The 19,306-nt window shown below is 45.7% G+C and overlaps 1 pseudogene; it reads left to right on the forward strand.

Annotated features, from left to right (window-relative positions):
• The first annotated feature begins 7,148 nt into the window (after positions 1-7,148).
• LOC124557026 lies at positions 7,149-7,266 on the forward strand (annotated as a pseudogene).
• Positions 7,267-19,306: the final 12,040 nt, after the last annotated feature.

The raw sequence follows: 19,306 nt of genomic DNA on the forward strand, positions 1-19,306 counted from the left end.
GGGCTCCACCTCTAATGATTTCTTCGTTTAACAGCCATCTTCCATCTTTTCCCTACGAGTCCCGAATCAGCGGACTGTGGGACAATACACTGCAGTATTTAATCTAGATGTCCCTTCTATATTTTATATGAAAATTACTAACATCTATAGCGCTTATAAGTCTCTGAATACGATGTAGTACATGCTGAACGTCCACCGCATCTGTACATAGTTTCTTTGCGGGATGAATAACATGATGTTTGTGTACACTAAGGTGACAGGAGTCATGGGATAGCGATACGGACACATACAAATGGAGACAATGTCACGTACACAAGGCATGAAAGGGCAGTGTATTGGCAGAGCTCTCATTTGCACTCAAGTGATTCACGTGAAAAGGTTTCCGACGTGATTATGGCCGCACGACGGGATTTAACAGACTTTGAAAGCGAAATGGCAGTTGGAGCCAGACGCATGGGCTATTCCATTTCGGAAATCATTTAGGAGTTCAACGTACCGAGATCTACAGTGTCAAAAGTGTGCCAGAATACCAAATTTCAGACATTACCTCCAACACAGTGGCCGATGGCCTTCGCTTAACGACCGAGAGCAGAGGCGTTTGCGTAGAATTGTCACTGTTAGCGGAGAAGCAATACTGCATGAAATAACCGCAGAAATCAATGTGGAACGTACGATGAACGTATTCGTTAGGACAGGGCGGCGAAATTTGGCGTTAATGGGCTATGGAAGCACACAACCGACGCGAATGCCTTTGCTAACGCCTAACAGCATGACATCGCCCGCAGCGCCTCTCCTGGGCTCGGGGCTATACCGGCTGGACCCTAGACGACTGAAGAATCGTGGCCTGGTCAGATGAGTCCCGATTTCAGTTGGTAAGAGCAGATAGTGGGGTTTGAGTGTGGTGCAGACACCACAAAGCCATGAATCCCAGTTATCAACAAAGCACTGTGCAAGCTGGTGATGGCTGCATAATACTGTGGGCTGTTGTTACATGGAATGGACTGGGTCCGCTTGTCCTATTGAACCAATCATTGGCTGGAAATGGTTCTGTTCGGCTGCCTGAAGACCATTTGCAGCCATTCATGGACGTCATGTTCCCAAACAATGACTGAATTTTTATGGCCGACAATTGTTGTAATTTGAAGAATATTCTGGACAGTTCGAACGAATGATTTCGCCACCCAGATCGCCCGAGATGAATCCCATGGGACATGTATGGGACATAATCGAGAGGTCAGTTCGTTATCAAAATCCTGCACCGGCAGCACTTTCGCAATTATGGACGACTACAGAGGCAGCATGGTTCAATTTTCCTACAGGGGACTTCCAACGACTTGTTGAGTCCGTGCCACGTCTAGCTGCTGCACTACGGCGGGCAAAATGAGGTCCGACACGACAGTAGGAGGTATCTCATGACTTTTGTGACCTCTGTGAATCTGTTGCAGTTGGTGCAGGATCGAGTGCAATACGTTCTGGTGAGTCTTCCTTATTGCTGACATCAGAAGTTGCGATTACACGTTGGTTCTTAGTAACAATTTCTGAAATTATGTGGGAATAAAATCGTGTTGTTGTTATAGCCTTCAGTCCGAAGGTGGATTTGCACCTTCGTCTGTCCCGTGAAAGTCTGTCCTTCTCTGAGTAAATACTGCAACCAGCATCCATTTGAACCCGCTTACTGTAGTCAGACCTTTGTCTTCCTCTACATTTTTACTCCTACACTTCCCTCCAACGACAAACTGGCGACTTCTTGATGACTCAGGATGTGGCCTACCAAGCGATGCCTTCTTTTCAGCCAAGTTATGCTACAAAATTGATTTCTACTAAATTCGATTCGGTACCTACTCACTAGTTATCCTACCTATCCATCTAGTCTTCAGGGTTATTCAGTAGCATCCGATTTTCAAAAACTTCTATTCTCTTCTTGTTTGCATTATTTATCGTAAATGTTTCACTTCCGTACAATGCTACAATTCAGGCAAATATTTTCGGAAAATACTTCTTAACACTTAACTTATATTCCACGTCAAACAATTTCTCTTTTTCATAAACACATTTCTTGATATTGCCACAAAGCATTTAATATACAGTCTATTCGGTCATCATGTTATTTTGTTGCGCAAATAACAAAAATCGTCTACTACTTTTAATATCTCTTTTCCCAATCTAATCCCCTCTACGTCATCTGCTTTAATTCGACTACATTCCATTACTTTTGTTTCACTTTTGCTGATATCCATCTTATAACCTCACACCAAGACGCTGTCCATTCCTTTCAATTGGCCTTGCAAATTCTTTGCTGTCTCTTGACATTAACAAAATTCCACCGGGAATCCTCAAAGGTTTTGCGTGTTCTTCCAGAACCTTAATTGCCTCTCCAAATGTCTCTCTGGTTTCCTTTACTGTTTGCTCAATGTAAATTCGAGTATATTGGTGTTAATAAAACATAACTTTATGCATTTGACCAACATTTATTCCGTTTCTATATACATTACTAGCAACCTGCCCCAGCTTCTCTCGGGTAGCACAAAGTATCCACGGCCGGACGACTCGTCAGTGGTAGAGGTAACAAATTATGTGCAAAAATCTTCTGTTATCTGTTAGTGAAAACGTATCAAAATCCTTACAATATTTGCTGAGATTAACCTTCACATACAGACTGAAAGAAGCGTCGAGAGACTTTAATTTGTAAAATGTATGGATACTGAAGACTGATATAACCATATTTGCACCACGAATGCACAGTAATGCCTTTCTGGTATTTTGTGTGCGTCTGTCTGGACAGCACGGCGGCTCCGCCAGCCTTGATACGCTGATTATATTAATACACAAGCTGAAAGACTACATTTTTACCACACTGGTATCAGATGAAAAACATACTGATAAGCTGTGGATGACATGTGCTTATCTCATACCTCATATGCTTACATTAATCATTAATATGCCTTATGTACTGTCTGGGAATGGCCAACGACCTGAACCAGTCGCAATGTGAACATAATTAAGTCGATATTGAGGAGCCGAGGTGGAACATGTGCTATATTCATCTCAAAAGACATGGAGGGTGCGGAGCCTGGAGTCAACAAAACAGATAATTACAGTGGAGAAATAGATGTTTGAAATGTGGGCATGCGGAACATGTGGTTAGCACCCGACGGTGCTTAAGCTACACGTTACGAGCTTGAACAAGTTTTGAAGGTGAGACACGGAATAACCTTAAGAGATATAATTCTTAATAGAAAGTAAGAGCAAGAGATTGCCTACTGGTATTTCGTTTGAGGTTTCCTTCCCTCGCAGTACGTACATATAGGAAAACTTACAGTTGTGTGCAGTGGTCACGATTTTTTTTCTTAATTTTTTTTTCTGTATAAAAGCGTATACACCGATTTTACACACTTCATCTCCCAGTTGTCGGAATCGGGCATTCCAGAAATTATTTTTGGGTAACGTATCGCACCTTTCCTCCGGTATCCATTGGACTACCATTCGAATTTTTCATAAAAATCTCTTATAGTGGAAATAGGAAGTATTAATCTGTATTAAACGTCGCCAGCTATGCGCGAGACCCAGTGTCGCCGCAGTATAAAACTGAAGTGGCGATTGATGAGTTGAGCAATTGAGCGTATCCGGACAGTAGGAGAGCCGTGGCCTATATTCGCTAGCTGCAGCCAGTCCCAGACGCCTGCAGTCCGAAATCAATAGCGAGCCAGACACCAACTCCGGGCCAACTGCATTATTTGGCCTTGAAGCATGTGCACCTCCTGCCTAAGCTTAAAATGTCCACCGCGGTGCGATCGTGCAGCACTGGCGGCCGTGGGTCGAACCCCAGCAACAATGAATCTTACATATGCTTGACATCGTTCGAATGTGGGTGGGTGGGGGAGGGGGGGGGGGAGATCTAGAATAACGTGAAATATAGAAGTAAAACCTTCAGCAGCCAAGATCACTATTTGTAATTTAATTTCTGATTAGCGGTTTCGGCAAACCTAAGTTGCATATAATCGGATCGTGTCTTTCATCTGTTGCGTGAACATGAGTTTGTGCAGTCGGTGCAACATGCATAATATTTTATTTAAATCCTGTTTTATTACTGACATTGTGATGCATCATTGGCTGTATGTTCCTGGAATGACGTAATACGTCTTGACAGGATTAGCGTGCGTATGATGGAGATGTATTGAGATGTATTTGCATATAACCCGAAGATGACAACTTAGACTTGCCAAAACAGGTCATCAGAAATAAAATTATAATTAGCGATCTAGGCTGTTGGAGTTTTAACCTCTATATTTAACAATGAATTCGTTTTTTCCATGAATTTGCTAGAGAGCTCCTTTACGTAAACCCATTTAAGATGCTGCACACGGTATGTAACATGTTTGAATCAGTGGTAGCGGCAGAAGTCTCACCTATTTAGAATGTGACCTTTCCAAATGGTTCAAATGGCTCTGAGCACTATGGGACTTAATATCTTAGGTCATCAGTCCCCTAGAACTTAGAACAACTTAAACCTAACTAACCTAAGGACATCGCACACATCCATGCCCGAGGCACGATTCGAACCTGCGACCGTAGCAGTCCCGCGGTTCCGGACTCCAGCGCCTTGAACCGCACGGCCACCACGGCCAGCCCTTTCCAAATGAAATGCATCGTTCAGCAATAACATAATAACGGCTTTACTGTCCCTCTAAAGGCTGTAACATATTTTTTAACCCTCGATTTCTAAAACCTCATAAATGTGTGACTGCAGTTGTTACCATTTCACGGTTCCCGCCTATCTGGTGTTGTCAGTATACAGTGTAAAACAGGGCATTTTGTACGTGACCTACCATTTGATACCTTATAATTGTAATTAACTAGTGCATAAACTATATATTATGACTTCCTTGGAATAAAATATGGAGTATTAAAATTTACGATGGTTTAGTAACAATGTAACATTTTCCCTCTTTAGTGGTCTGCGGTTAAGCATGAGTTATTCAGGTTCATTAAATTCCTGGAAATCGCTATACACTAATATTATTTCGGTGTCAATCCTACGACAGGCTACGACTTACAATATTTCAATAGCTATTTGGTACGGTTGCAGGTACGAAGCTTTTTGATTTAGTTCATTATAAATAAACTGATTTAACATCTTTGTTGTTTATAACGCCAAAAGCATTTACTGGACTGTCTCAAATTTTATTCACATTTTTATATCACCATGTAACATATGTGTAATGGAAACATTCTTGAGTTGATCGTTAGTGACACTTGACATTTAGGTAACACGACTGACAAAATTGCGGAAGTTGTGAAGGAATATTTTGTCAGCATTTTGGTCTGCGTGATCCGTTGTCTCCCGTGAGGCTTTACAGAGTTATAATGTAATTATATTGTACTCAGGACGTTAACTACCACCGAACCAGGTGCTTAGCACACTGAACACCCATTCGCGAGACGATTCCAATCCACGTCAGACCATCCAGATTTATATTTTCCGTTATTTTCCTAAATCACCACAAACAATGGTTCTTCGAAGGGGGACAGCCAACTTCCTTCCCCTCCCTGAAGCAAACCAAGCCTGTAATCAAACGACCTCAATGTCGACGGGACGTTAAATTTTACACTGTCTTCCTTCCGTCCCTCCTTGTTTGTTACGCCAATTATCATTGTTTCTGTTGACTAAAATTCTTCTGGGTGTTGTACCGCGTCATTGCATAAAATAGTTTAACTATAAACTGTAAAACCAACGTTTCGACACTATTGCAACGGCCTTTCTCAGGGTAAGACTGGTTTCGCTGGAGGAAAGGTGCCTCTATCTATTGCAGACGATCGGCTTCGGTAGGTCATATTTGAGAAACTTTATTAGTCCTAGAACACAGGGTGTTCGGAAATTCCCGTTACAAACTTTTAGAATTTGTAGAGGAAAGTGTCTACATAAGATTCTGTAGTGGAACCCACGTCCGAAAACGTACCGTTTCCGTGCCATAACCATTTGAAATAATGTTGGTGACGCGACCAATTTTACAAGTAATTGATTAGGTTTGACCCAATACATCGCTTGTTTTAGAATTCCACCCATTAACAGCCAAAGAAATTGCTCGCGTACTCGTTGATGGGTTCTCTTCAACGTGATTCAGTATGGCCTTTTCCAATTCGGGTGTGCTGTGTCTCCTTGGCGCACCACAGTCACACCTGCTGACGGTAAAGGTACCCTCTCTCGATACCGTTGCGTAATTGTGGCGGAAAGGGTATGCGATGAGGTCGGACGTTTTGGAGAACGCTCTTGATAAAGGCGACGAGCAGTTCTTCCATTACCGCGAGCTTCGCCATTCAAAAGGTCACGTCGTTGTATTCTGCAAACGTGTACTCAACCATGTTGCTCCAGCTCTCAGAGACTCGTGAATGAGGGACGAACTAGGTCAAGGAGGTAGGACGGACCTCAAATGACATCAGTCAATACGACGTAACCACCCGCCTCCACGACTACCCTGTTGCATACGTACCGAGCAAACATGTATTCAAATGGCTGTACCACGGAAATGGTACGTTACCGGACATGGGTTCCTGTTCAAAATATTATGCACCCACTCCTCTCTATAAGTCCTAGAAGTCTGTAACGGGAATTTCCGAATATCCTATGTAATAGGCTAGTCATAATGAGAGGGAGTGGTTAGGGAAGAAACTATTCGTAGCCTCGCCAGCGTATCACTGATGTGCGACAGGCTGAAAATCAGCGCTTCGTTTCTGATGGGCATCATTTCTTCCTGGTGTGCGCGGAAATACACTCTGTAGCTGTTTGTTTAGGCTGTCCCGTTCGTGCCCGGTGAGACTTCTGCCCCGTGAAAGGTCGCGGCCCATTGGACTGGGATAGCCAGCAGCCAGAACGCTGTAAGTTTGTAGCCGCCTTCTCTATTGATGCTGTCGGGCTGCTTAATAATTTAAGTCACCTCTCAAATTTTGCGTTGGCGCGTTGCAACTGTACTCGGGCTCATTCACTACCTATTCTTCACGTCGCTCATCTGCAAAGGGGGTTGGTAGTGAACGGTTGCATTTGCGCGCCTATACTGAGTCATATATTGGGTAGCCATTAAACAGTAGTGAATTGAATACACAATTGTCTATACTACAACCGTGCGAAAAATCAAGTGCACTATACAAGTTCAGGCATCGGCCTTACCGCAGTGGATACACCGGTTCCTGTCAGATCACCGAAGTTAAGCGCTGTCGGGCATGGTCGGCACTTGGATGGGTGACCATCCAGGCCGCCATGTGCTGTTGCCAGTTTTCGGGGTGCACTCAGCCTCGTGATGCCAATTGAGGAGCTACTCGACCGAATAGTAGCGGCTCCGGTCAAAGAAAACCATCGTAACGACCGGGAGAGCGATGTGTTGACCACACGCCCCTCCTATCCGCATCCTCATTGAGGATGACACGGCTGTCGGATGGTCCCGATGGGCCACTTGTGGCCTGATGACGGAGTGCTTTATACAAGTTCAGACTGAAAATTATTTATTAAAAAAACACTTCTAACTTTGTGGCCATGCAATTAAAGTTCATAAATAAATCCGATCTGAATAAATGATAATCGATGCAACTGCTACACATGGTTTATTGTCTCGCACCTATACACTTTCACGTTGTTCCTTCACAGTTTATTCGCATACACTGGCGTCCATGCTTACACTCGCGGCACTTTGCCGCTCCGAACTTACCACCACAACGTACAACGACCAAAAAACCCACTTTCACGCTCATATCCCCAATCCTGAGTCGGGTCACGTGACACTACATTAATGAAAATAATTCCCAAACATGGCCACAATTCGTTTACAATTTTATAAGATTTAAATACTTAAACCTAAATACATTATATAATTTTACACACATTTATCACCACATAATTTTATAATACGTTGCAATAAAAAAAAAAAAACACTATGCAGCGGAACTAAGAACGCTCATCAAAACACAAAACAAGTACTTTCATGTCCATTTTGCATTACACTATTTTCACTCTGCATTTAATACATAATTTTATTCTTAAGCACGGAAAATTAAAATCAGTACTAATTTATGACACACTATCATATTTACATAATTAGGAGTAACTCCGTGTTTTGGCACAGTTTCACCCCTCTCCCTTCATTTAATAACGTCTTTGCACGAAAAATGAGACATACAAATACTTGTCTGGCACTACAAAGATCAAAACTGAATGGTGTCTTCATAATAAAATAATGACTTACTTTACAGTTTTTCTTAAACGTCTTTAAAACTTAATTCTACTATGAAACGTTTTGATTGAAGTACACCAGCCCAACATATTTCTGTTGCTGTGCTTTAAATTTAAATTACGAACTACTTAGAAGAGCTCGTTTTCGCACGACTTCTATTTCAATGGTTAGGTATCCAGCAAATTCAGGGACTCACATTACAAGCACACCCTACGTTATTTACTTAAGTGCAAAGTCATGTACAGTAATTTTATGCAACTGTGTAACCAAGTAATTTAAACCAGCTGAAACTGCTGAATGCTGCCTTCTCTTTATCAGGGAAAGATGAGTCTATAAATGTATTGACTTGTGTTTGTGCTTTTCAAAATGGTTCAAATGGCTCTGAGCACTATGGGACTTAACATCTATGGTCATCAGTCCCCTAGAACTTAGAACTACTTAAACCTAACTAACCTAGGGACATCACACAACACCCAGTCATCTTTGTGCTTTTCACATCCGTTTTTCCATAGCAGATATCTCCATTGCCAGCGTCCACGAAGCGTCTTTTCCAGGAAGCCCGAGTGCTGGCGAAAAAGTCGTGGACGCGCCAACGCAGAATTCGATAAGCGATTGAAATTATTTAGCAGCCTGACAACATCAGTAGAGAGGATGGCGTCCTGGCTGCCGGCTATCCCTGTTCAACTGGCCGCGAGAGGTCGTGGGGCAAAAGCCTTCCCGCACACGGACACGACAGCCTAAACAAACAGCTATAGGGGGACTGTCAATGTATTTCCACGCACGTCAGTAAGAAAACGTGCCCACCAGAAACAAAGCGCTGATTTGTAGACTGTCACCAATCACTGACAAGCCGTCTAGCCCACGAATAACTTCTTCCCTACCCTCTCTCTTTCGTCTTATATTCTAGGATCAATAAAGTTTTACAAATATGACGTGTTGACACCGACTGTCTTCAATAAAGAGAGGCACATTTGCTCCATGAAAGGCAGGTCGACAGCGCGACATCACGCGAGCAAACCGCGCAGCGAGCGCGCAGGAGGGGGTCGATCGCTGACCGGCGAGGTTTGCCCCGCCACCGGCCACATCGGCCACTCCACCTATGACAACTTCGACACCTGCAGATGGGCATTGGAGGGAGACGACAGAGGTTATTGAATTGGTTTATGAGAATTCAGTGTTTCACTTGGGCGGAGCTGTGCAACCGCCTGGCGCTGCGGCGACGAGAGAATAACACACACAACTGATGCCAACAACAGCTTCTACCGGTCAACAAGAGCGCTCGCGGAAGCTGTTGGCGCCACGTAAAATTGACACTTTACGTACGAATAAAACTCGTACGCTCTGCGCGGTAGCGTCTTTCACAACGAACTTAACATGGAACAGGATATGACAACACCGCTGAAATTCGGCGAGAACATCGAACTGATGGACAAAGAACCATTGGAAAGAGACAGCATCTTTGCGGAAACGGATGATTTCGCCCTGGTGCTACACAGACGGCACTATCGAAGAAACTCGCAAGAAGACGCGAAGCCTCAGAAACGATGAGCTGAGATGACTGAGACTACCAATAGGTTCCCACCTATTACCGCCCAGAGATAACAACAAGGACGACTCCACTCAGACACCGAACCGCGAACTAGGGACGACGGAACAACAAGCCGCTGCTGCATATGACGCAGCAAAACAAAAACGTGTTCCACCAGTGACGATTTATTATACTGGCCAGTATGTGGAACTCAATAACGCGTTACAACAACAACTCTCCGGATCCCTGAAGACCATCTTCCAGAAGGACCGGATAAAATACAATTTAGAGTCCTTTGAGGATCAAAGAAACGCTCTCAAATTTTTTGAGACCTGCGACTTGCCACACTTCACACATCAACCACCGGAGGAAAAGGAATTTAAGGTGGTGATCAAACGACTGCTTGCACAGGTCACAGAGCGTCAACTCCAGGAAGCATTAAGTGAAAATGGATTCCCCCACGCCAGGTTAAATCAGTATAAAAGCAGAGGAGGAGATCAAGTCAGTGGTGACTTAGTTAGGCTGCCCACCTATAGTGTCAGCCTTCCTAAGGCAAAAGACAGCCATAAAATCTACGACATCCGTTACCTTCTCTACACGGCAGTGCGCGTTGAAAATTATCGGTCCAACGCTGGGCCGACACAGTGCAAAAACTGTCAACGCTTCGAGCGTACGGCAAATTATTACCCGTTACCACCGCGCTGCGTTAAGTGCACTGGAGACCATCGAACCAAGAACTGCAGCCTGCCCTGCGCCTCCAAAGTAAAATGTGCTAACTGTGGCATAGACCACTGCGTCTCATGGCGCGGCTGCGAAAAATACCAGACACTCCTCCGGAGAAATAAGGTCCAACCGTAACAGCAGGCCGAGAAACCGATGGTGAAGATCGTCCAACCATCGACAACTCCAGCGACGACCAGCAAGATTGACTGTTAGGCACCAGTACAACAGCCACCCTGACAGCCTAAAAAACCAGCTATCCTACAGAAGACGCCAAGACGACGGATTTCACGATCCTATGCAGACATACTGTTGCCTAGGACAGACCAACCTGCAACATCTGCTTCCACTACAGCCAGCCAAGGCACCTTGACACCAGTCATATCGGACATCGCAGCCCTACTTGAGTAACTTCAACAAAAACTGACAGGAATCCTCACGCTGGTGAAGGGGATAATCAAGGCGTTTGTCGCTAAGGAAAGGATAGCGGCTGCAGAACAAGACACCCCCGAATCTGCATTTGGAATGCCAATGAGCAAGACGTAGACAAACTGAACTGGACGAATTTGTTAGTCGGCACATGTTAGACATAGTTCTGATATCGGAAACGCACCTGACGGTGATGGCTAGTTTCAAATCACGCAACATGCATCGTTACAGGACGAAATGGGTTGGACAACGAGGTGGCGGAACTGCAGTGTTCGTCCAAAACACCGCACGACATCGTCAGAAGGATCTACCGCCCATGGAAACACTGGAAGCCACAGCGGTTACAATCTTCACAGCAACAGGAAACATAACTCTGGTGGCGGCGTATCTTATCCCCAAGAAACAGATAGTGGCCAGAGATCTTCATGCGTTCTTCGACTGATTCAGTAATGTCTTTCTGGGAGGAGAACAACTCCAGACACGGGGCTTGGCGCTCAAGCAGGACCAACCGATAGGGACAGCTGCTCTACGATCTAAAGAACAACTTTAAACTCACCGTCTATGGGCCACGGGAGCCTACACGCATCCCTAAGTTCGCCGTCCAGGAGGCTGACGTTCTCGATATAGCGATTGTTAAAAACATTGCTGCAAATCTACAGCTCAAGATAATCCACGACCTTTCATCTGATCATCTACCAGTTCTCGGACTTCTCGAGGGTGGCGGCCTCCCAATCCCACCTCCAAGCTCCAGAGCTGTTAACCGGGACCTCTTTGCCACTTACCTTAACAATGATGTCCGACCAACCCAAGCAGTCCCTACAATTCCGGAAATTTATATTGCTGTGGGAACCTTGACAGTCGAAATCCAACGGGCAACAAGACGTGCAGCAACTGATATCTTTCGTCACGATTGTCAACTTGAAACATTCCCTCCTCATCTTAACGAAATCAAGCATCGCCGGAATAATCACAGAAAACGATGGAAACGATATAAACATCCAGGAGATAGACGGCTGATGCACCGTTTGCCCCGGGAGGTACGCCGCCGAACTGAAGAATGGCGGCAAAACCTCTGGGAAAAAAAAGGTGGACGATAGGTTTCTCCAGACTAGGGAACAATGGCAACTTGTCAGGGCACTACGTCAACCGAAACCACCAAAGAGAGCAATATGCGGCCCAGATGGCCTCATATACGACTCGCTTGGTTTAGCTGAATTGTATGCCGACGTATACAAACACCACATGACAGCTCCGCCCCATAGGATGCAGAGGACGCAAGGGAAGAGGACCGTATCCGGCAACGAATCGCCGACTTTCGCCAACTCCCCATACAACAGAGGTCCGTTCTTAGCACTCCCTCTGAAGTTAAAAAACTCGTCAGGAAGACGAACAACTCGACGCCTGGCAAGGACTCTGTGATCAATGCCGATCTTAAGCATCTTCCGAGAAAGGCCATCGTTCTCTTTACTCGAATTATCAACAGTTGCTTACCAATGGCTAATTCCCTGCAGACTGGAATACAGTAAAGACAATCTCTGTTAAAAAAGAGGAAAAAAAACCAACGTTGCCAGACAGCTACCGACCGAATAGTCTGTTGCCCACACTCGGCAAAATACTGGAATGTGAGCTGCTACAGCGTCTCGAAGACTATCTACCACGAACAGTTTGGCTTCCAGCCACGGTTATCGGCGGAGCTTCAGCTGCTCCGGATCACAGAATCCATACAACTCAGCCTGAATAGACGAAACACCACAGTTGGAGATTTCGCAGATATCGAAAAGGCATACGATCGGGTACGTCGTGACGAGCTTATAGTCAAACTAGTCGATCGAAACCGCCTCGCCGACTGTTACATCAAGCTGTTTGAAAGCTTTCGGCAGGACAGGCGTCTATTTGTACAAATAGAAGGGAAGAAGTCATCACTGAAAACTGTCTCAGCTGGCATCCCACAGGCAGCGGTGATACCGCCAGGCCTGTTTTATTAGTCTATTGTCGGCATTTCCCCCGTTCAACACGTCACCGCCAGTCTGAATGCCGATAACACGGCCTTCCGAACCTCTGGAAGGAACATCGATAAACTTGTCAACAGGATTTAGCGACAACTTGACGTCACCCAACAGTGGGAGAAGAGCAATTAGATCACCCTACACTCCACGAAAACTGCAGCAAAACTGTTTACGAAGAAACAGCCAATACCCTGGACTACGACAACGAAATATCTGGGAGTGATATTGGATAAAAGGATGACTTTTACCCCACACATACAACATACAGAATTGGATACTATGAAGATCGCTAGGGAAATCACGCCAATTTTCAGGAGCAGGAATCTAAATCCATCAACGAAATTAAAAATTTGTAGAGTAGCCGAAAACCCTCTCTGGTGTGCGGCTCGACGTCTTGGGTAACAACTTGTGACTCTAATATACGCAGTTTGCAACCACTACATAAAAAGTGCTTCAAGTGGAGCCCAGAAGCCCCAAGGTGGGCAATGACGAGAGAAATACACGAGCTGACTGGAGAAAAATATAATACGTCGCTGAGGAGATTAAAGACCAGGCATCTTTTTTTTCACAAAGTAGACGAGTATCGGGGAAATGTCCGCCAACTTGAGAATGTAGGCTAGGCCCTACCACCACACTAACACAAATACACTACTGGCCATTACACCAAGAAGAAATGCAAATGATAAACGGGAATTCATTGGACAAATATATTACACTAGAAGTGACCATTAATTACATTTTCACGCAATTTGGGTGCATAGATCCTGAGAAATCAGTACCCATAACAACCACCTCTGGCCGTAATAAGGCCCTTGATACGCCTGGGCACTGAGCCAAACAGAGCTTGGATGGCGCGTACAGGTGCAGCTGCCCATGCAGCTTAAACACGATACCACAGTTCATCAAGAGTAGTGACTGGTGTATTGTGACGAGCCAGTTGCTCGGCCACCATTGACCAGAAGTTTTCCGTTGGTGAGAGATCTGGAGAATGTGCTGGCCAGGGCAGCAGTCGAACGTTTTCTGTATCCAGAAGGGGCCGTACAGGACCTGCAACATGTGGTCGTGCATTATCTTGCTGAATTGTAGGGTTTCGCAGGGATCGAATAAAAGGTACAGCCACGGGTCGTAACACATCAGAAATGTAACGTCCACTGTTCAAAGTGCCGTCAATGCGAACAAAAGGTGACCGAGACGTGTAACCAATGGCCCCCCATACCATCACGCCAGGTGATACGCCAGTATGGCGATGACGAATACACGCTTCCAATGTGCGTCCACCGCGATGTCGCCAAACACGGATGCGACCATCATTATGCTGTAAACAGAACCTGCATTCATCAGAAAAAATGACATTTTGTCATTTGTGCACCCAGGTTCGTCGTTGAGTACACCATCGCAGGCGCTCCTGTCTGTAATGCAGCGTCAAGGGTAACCGCAGCCATGTTCTCCGAGCTGATAGTCCATGCTGCTGCAAACGTCGTCGAACTGCTCGTGCAGCTGGTTGTTGTCTTGCAAACGTCCCCATCTGTTGACTCAGGGATGGAGACGTGACTGCACGACCCGTTACAGCCATGCGGATAAGATGCCTGTCATCTCGACTGCAACTGATACCGAGGCCGTTCGGATCCAGCACGGCGTTCCGTATTACTCTTCTGAACCAACCGATTCCATATTCTGCTAACAGTCATTGGATCTCGACCAACGCGAGGAGCAATGTCGCGATACGATAAACCGCAATCGCGATAGGCTGCAATCCGACCTTTATCAAAGTCGGAAACGTGATGCTACGCACATCTCCTCCTTACACGAGATATCACAACAACGTTTCACCAGGCAACGCTGGTTAACTGCTGTTTGTGTATGAAAAATCGGTTGGAAACTTTCCTCATGTCAGCACGTTGTAGGTGTCGCCACCGGCGCCAACCTTGTGTGAATTCTCTGAAAAGCAAGTCATTTGCATATCACAGCATCTTCTTCCTTTCAGTTAAATTTCGCGTCTGTAGCGCGTCATCTTCGTGGTGTAGCAATTTTAATGGCCAGTAGTGTACAAGGTGTCTCGAGCGTTTATTGCACCCCCAGAAAATCATCAAAGGTGAGAGGCAATGTTTGCCATTCCAGAATAAAAAATCGCCAAAGGCAATCACTCTTTGGACACAACACGCAAAAAAAAAAAAAAAAAAAAAAAAAAAAAAAAAAAAAAAAAAAAAATCCATGAATACCAGTCTTGCCTTGAGTTAGGTCATTGTCATACGATCTAAACATTGGTTTTTACTGTTTTTTAATTAAAGTATTTTATACAATGACACGGTAGAACCCCATAAGAATTTTAATCATCATTACACCGGCCGCTGAAGCCTACGTACTTATGTCACTGTTCCTGTCAAAATACGTTCACAACAGTGGAACAGCTTGTAATATGCGAACACCAAAAACGTAAAACACAAGCAAAGAGCAACGCAACTCTCAAATATTACAATACTGTGAGGGGGTTGCCATCGCTTCGTAAACCGATCAGCGTAGTATCATTGTGCCGGTCATCCACTGTGATCAGTGAACGAAGAGAAGGAGAAGAATGTGGATGAGGAGGAGGAGGAAAAGATTAACGTTTAACATCCCGTCGATAACGAGGTCATTAGAGGCGGAGCACAAGTGTGAATTAGGGGAGGATGGAGAAGGTAAGCAGCCGTGCCCTTTCGAAGGAATCATGTCGGAATTTTCCTTAAGCGATTTAGAGAAGCCACGGAAAACTTCAATCAGGATGGCCGGACGCGAGTTTGAGCCGTCGTCCTCTTGAATGCTAGTCCAGTGTGCTGAGCACTGCGCTACACCACGTGGTCACTATCAGTGAACCCATATACTAGCTGCATATGGGAAAACTCTTCATCAATAAGCCTTTCCACACCGCTGTGTATCGCTGCTAACGCACAACTAACACTGCTGGAGAAACAAACACCTGACAGAACCGCGCAGTACTACATGCAATCTTGAGGGTGAAGTGTAGAGTGAGCATTATTGTGGTCATTAGCATGTGTCGTGAATGAATGAAACATATTTGTTACGAAATAAGACACATATACTGACGAGCCAGAACATTATGACCACCGATCTACTATCGATATACACCCGTCCAGGCGGCAGCAGTGTCACCTGGCGAGGAATGACTGCTAGTCAGACACACGCAAGGTGCGTGTAGTGTCAGTGTGCGTGCTGTCCTTGTGTAGAAAGGGAAGGTGCGCAGTCTATCTGAGTGTGACCAAGGGCAGATTGTGATGGCACGGAGGCTCTGCACGGGCATTTCGGAAACTGCACGATTTGTCGAATGTTCGAAGAGTGCTGTGGTGAGTGTCTCCAACACGTGGCGAAACCAAGGTGAAACCACATCCAGACGTAGTGGGTTTGGGCGGCCACTCCTCGCTACAGATGTCGGTCGTCGCACTCTGGGCAGATTGGTAAAACAGGACAGGCGGTGAACTGTGGCGGAATTAACATTAGACTTTAATGATGGGCAGAGTACAAGTTTGTCTGAACACACAGTGCAACGAACACTCCAAACGATGGGTCATCCCAGCCGACTACCCATGCATGTGCCACCACGACATCGGAACTACGACTGAAATGGACACGTGACCATCGCACTGGACGTTAGCGCAGTGGCAGAGCGTTGCATGGCCTGATGAATCCTGATACCTTCTTTATCATGCCGATGGGAGAGCGCGAATCCGTCGTCTTCCGCGGCAACAGCTCCTTGACAGCTGTACTGCGGGACGGAGACAAGCTGGTGGCGGTTCCATTATGCTCTTGGGAAAATTCACATGGGAATACAAGGGTCCAGTGGAGCTCGTTCTAGGCACCATGGCGGCCAAGGAGTATCGTGCACTGGTTGCAGATAACGTGCACCCCTTCATGACGATCATGTCTCCCGATGTCAGTGGTATTTTTCAAGAAGACAATGTCGCAAGGCCATGAGTGTGATGGAGTGGTTCAAGCAACACAGTAGCGATTTCAAATTGATGTACTGGCTCCGCCCCCCCCCCCCCCAACTCGCCAGATCTGAACCCTATCGAACACCTCTGGGAAGTGACTGAACGTGGCGTCAGATCTCATCGGCCCCCTCCACCCCACCCCCCTCAGAATTTACTGGAATTAGGTGACTTTTACGTGTAGATGTGGTGCCAACTCACTCCAGAGACATACCAAGGCCACATTGCTTCCATACTACGACGCGTCGCCGCTATTATCCATGCCAAAGTTAGACATACCAGCTATTAGGTAGGTGGTCATAATTTTCGGGCTGATCAGTGTCGTACATACTATCAAAATTTGCTCTATTGTGTAGCAACTTTCAATGCAGTATAGGTACAGGAATAAATGGGAGTAAGAAATCAACGAAAAGCAGTTAATCTGTACAGAACCACCGGAGTCCACTGGCCCCTTATACCAAAATCTCCGAAAATAACCATGAACAACTTCCGAAGTTTTGCTGATAGAGTAAAGGTTCACCTAGTACATTCTTCTTTCAGGATTCTGAGTGACTTCAGACGTGGAAAATGATTACTGCAAATTAGCAAAAAAAAAAAAAAAAAAAAAAAAAAAATATGGCTCTGAGCACTATGGGACTTAACATCTGAGGTCATCAGCCCCTAGAACTTAAAACTACTTAACCCTAACTAACCTACGAACATCACACACACCCATGCCCGAGGCAGGATTCGAACCGGCGACCGTAGCAGCCGCACGGATCCGGACTGAAGCGCCTAGAACCGCTCGACCACAGCGGCCGCCGTTCTTGATTCGAATTGTGGAATATTTACTTCGTCTTCTTTGGTGAAGCAATTTCGAAAGGCTGTGTTTAGTAACTCTGCTTTCGCAGCACTGTCGTCGACAGTACACACATCAAAAAAAGTTTTGCATCACCCCGGTTCCCAGAACTTCTGAAGATAGACGTTGACTATGGGTGCTGTATCACAGACACAGTCCCTTTGAGTGTTCAGAGATGTCACTAAACCCGCCCAAAGATGTAAACAACCATGCAGGAGCAGCGCCTATTAGACGGAGGGGGTCCGACAGCCGATCAGTTCCAATCATTCCACCAGGAAGGAGGTACACGGCTCATGTTGTCTGTAGTTCGACCATGCCCTGGGGGAGAGTCAGGAACTGTCGATGACACGCTTCGCTCAGGCCGCCCAAGGGCTACTACTGCAGTGGATGACCGCTACCTACGGATTATGGCTCAGAGGAACTCTCACAGCAACGCCACCATGTTGAATAATGCTTTCGTGCAGCCACAGGACGTCGTGTTACGACTCTTAACTGTGCGCAATAGGCTGCATGATGTGCAACTTAACTCCCGTCGTCCATGGCGAGGTCCATCTTTGCAACCACGACACCATGCAGAGCGTACAGATGGGCCCAACAACATGCCGAATGGACCGCTCAGGATTGGCATCACGTTCTTTTAACCGATGAGTGTCGCATATGAATTCAACCAGAAAATCTTAAGAGACGTGTTTGGAGGCTAACCGGTCAGGCTGAACGCCTTACACACTGTCCAGCGAGTGCATCAAGGTGGAGGTTCCCTGCTGTTTTGGGGTGGCATTATGTGGGGCCGATGTTCGCCGCTGGTGGTCATGGAAGGCACTGTAACGGCTGTACGATACGTGAATGCCATCTTCCGACCGATAGTGCAACCATATCGGCAGCATATTGGTAAGGCATTCGTCTTCGTGGACTACAATTCGGGCCCCCAACGTGCACATCTTGTGAATGACTTCCTTCAGGATAACGACATCGCTCGTCTAGAGTGGTCAGCATGTTCTACAGGCATGAACTCTATCTAACGTTCCTGGGATAGATTGAAAAGGGCTGATTATGGACGACATGACCCACCAACCACTCTGAGGGATCTTCGCCGAATTGCCGTTGAGGAGTGGGAAATCTGGACCAACAGTGCCTTGATGAACTTGTGGATAGTATGCTACGACGAATACAGCCATGCATCAATGCAAGAGGACGTGCTACTGGGTATTAGAGGTACCAGTGTGTACAGCGATCTGCACCACCACCTCTGAAGCTCTCGCTGTGTGGTGGTACAACATGCAATGTGTGGTTTTCATGGGAAATAAAAAGGACGGAAATGATGTTTATGTTTCTGTACAGGTTCCGGAACCCTCGGAACCGAAGTGATGCAAAACTTTTTTTGGTGTGTGTATTTCCATTGCTATCGTTCAGAGAGGCCATTGACTGTCTTGCCGTTAGCATACTTTACATACGACCAGGATCTCTTTGAATTTTCTGTAAGGTTTCGAGATAAAGTCTCGTTGTGGAAACTATTACAAGCATATCGCATTGATGCCCACGCTAAATTATGAGCTTCTATAACAGATCGACAATCTTGCAGTTTTTGC

The sequence above is a fragment of the Schistocerca americana genome, chromosome X (genome assembly GCF_021461395.2).
Source record: "Schistocerca americana isolate TAMUIC-IGC-003095 chromosome X, iqSchAmer2.1, whole genome shotgun sequence".
NCBI classification, from domain to species: domain Eukaryota; kingdom Metazoa; phylum Arthropoda; class Insecta; order Orthoptera; family Acrididae; genus Schistocerca; species Schistocerca americana.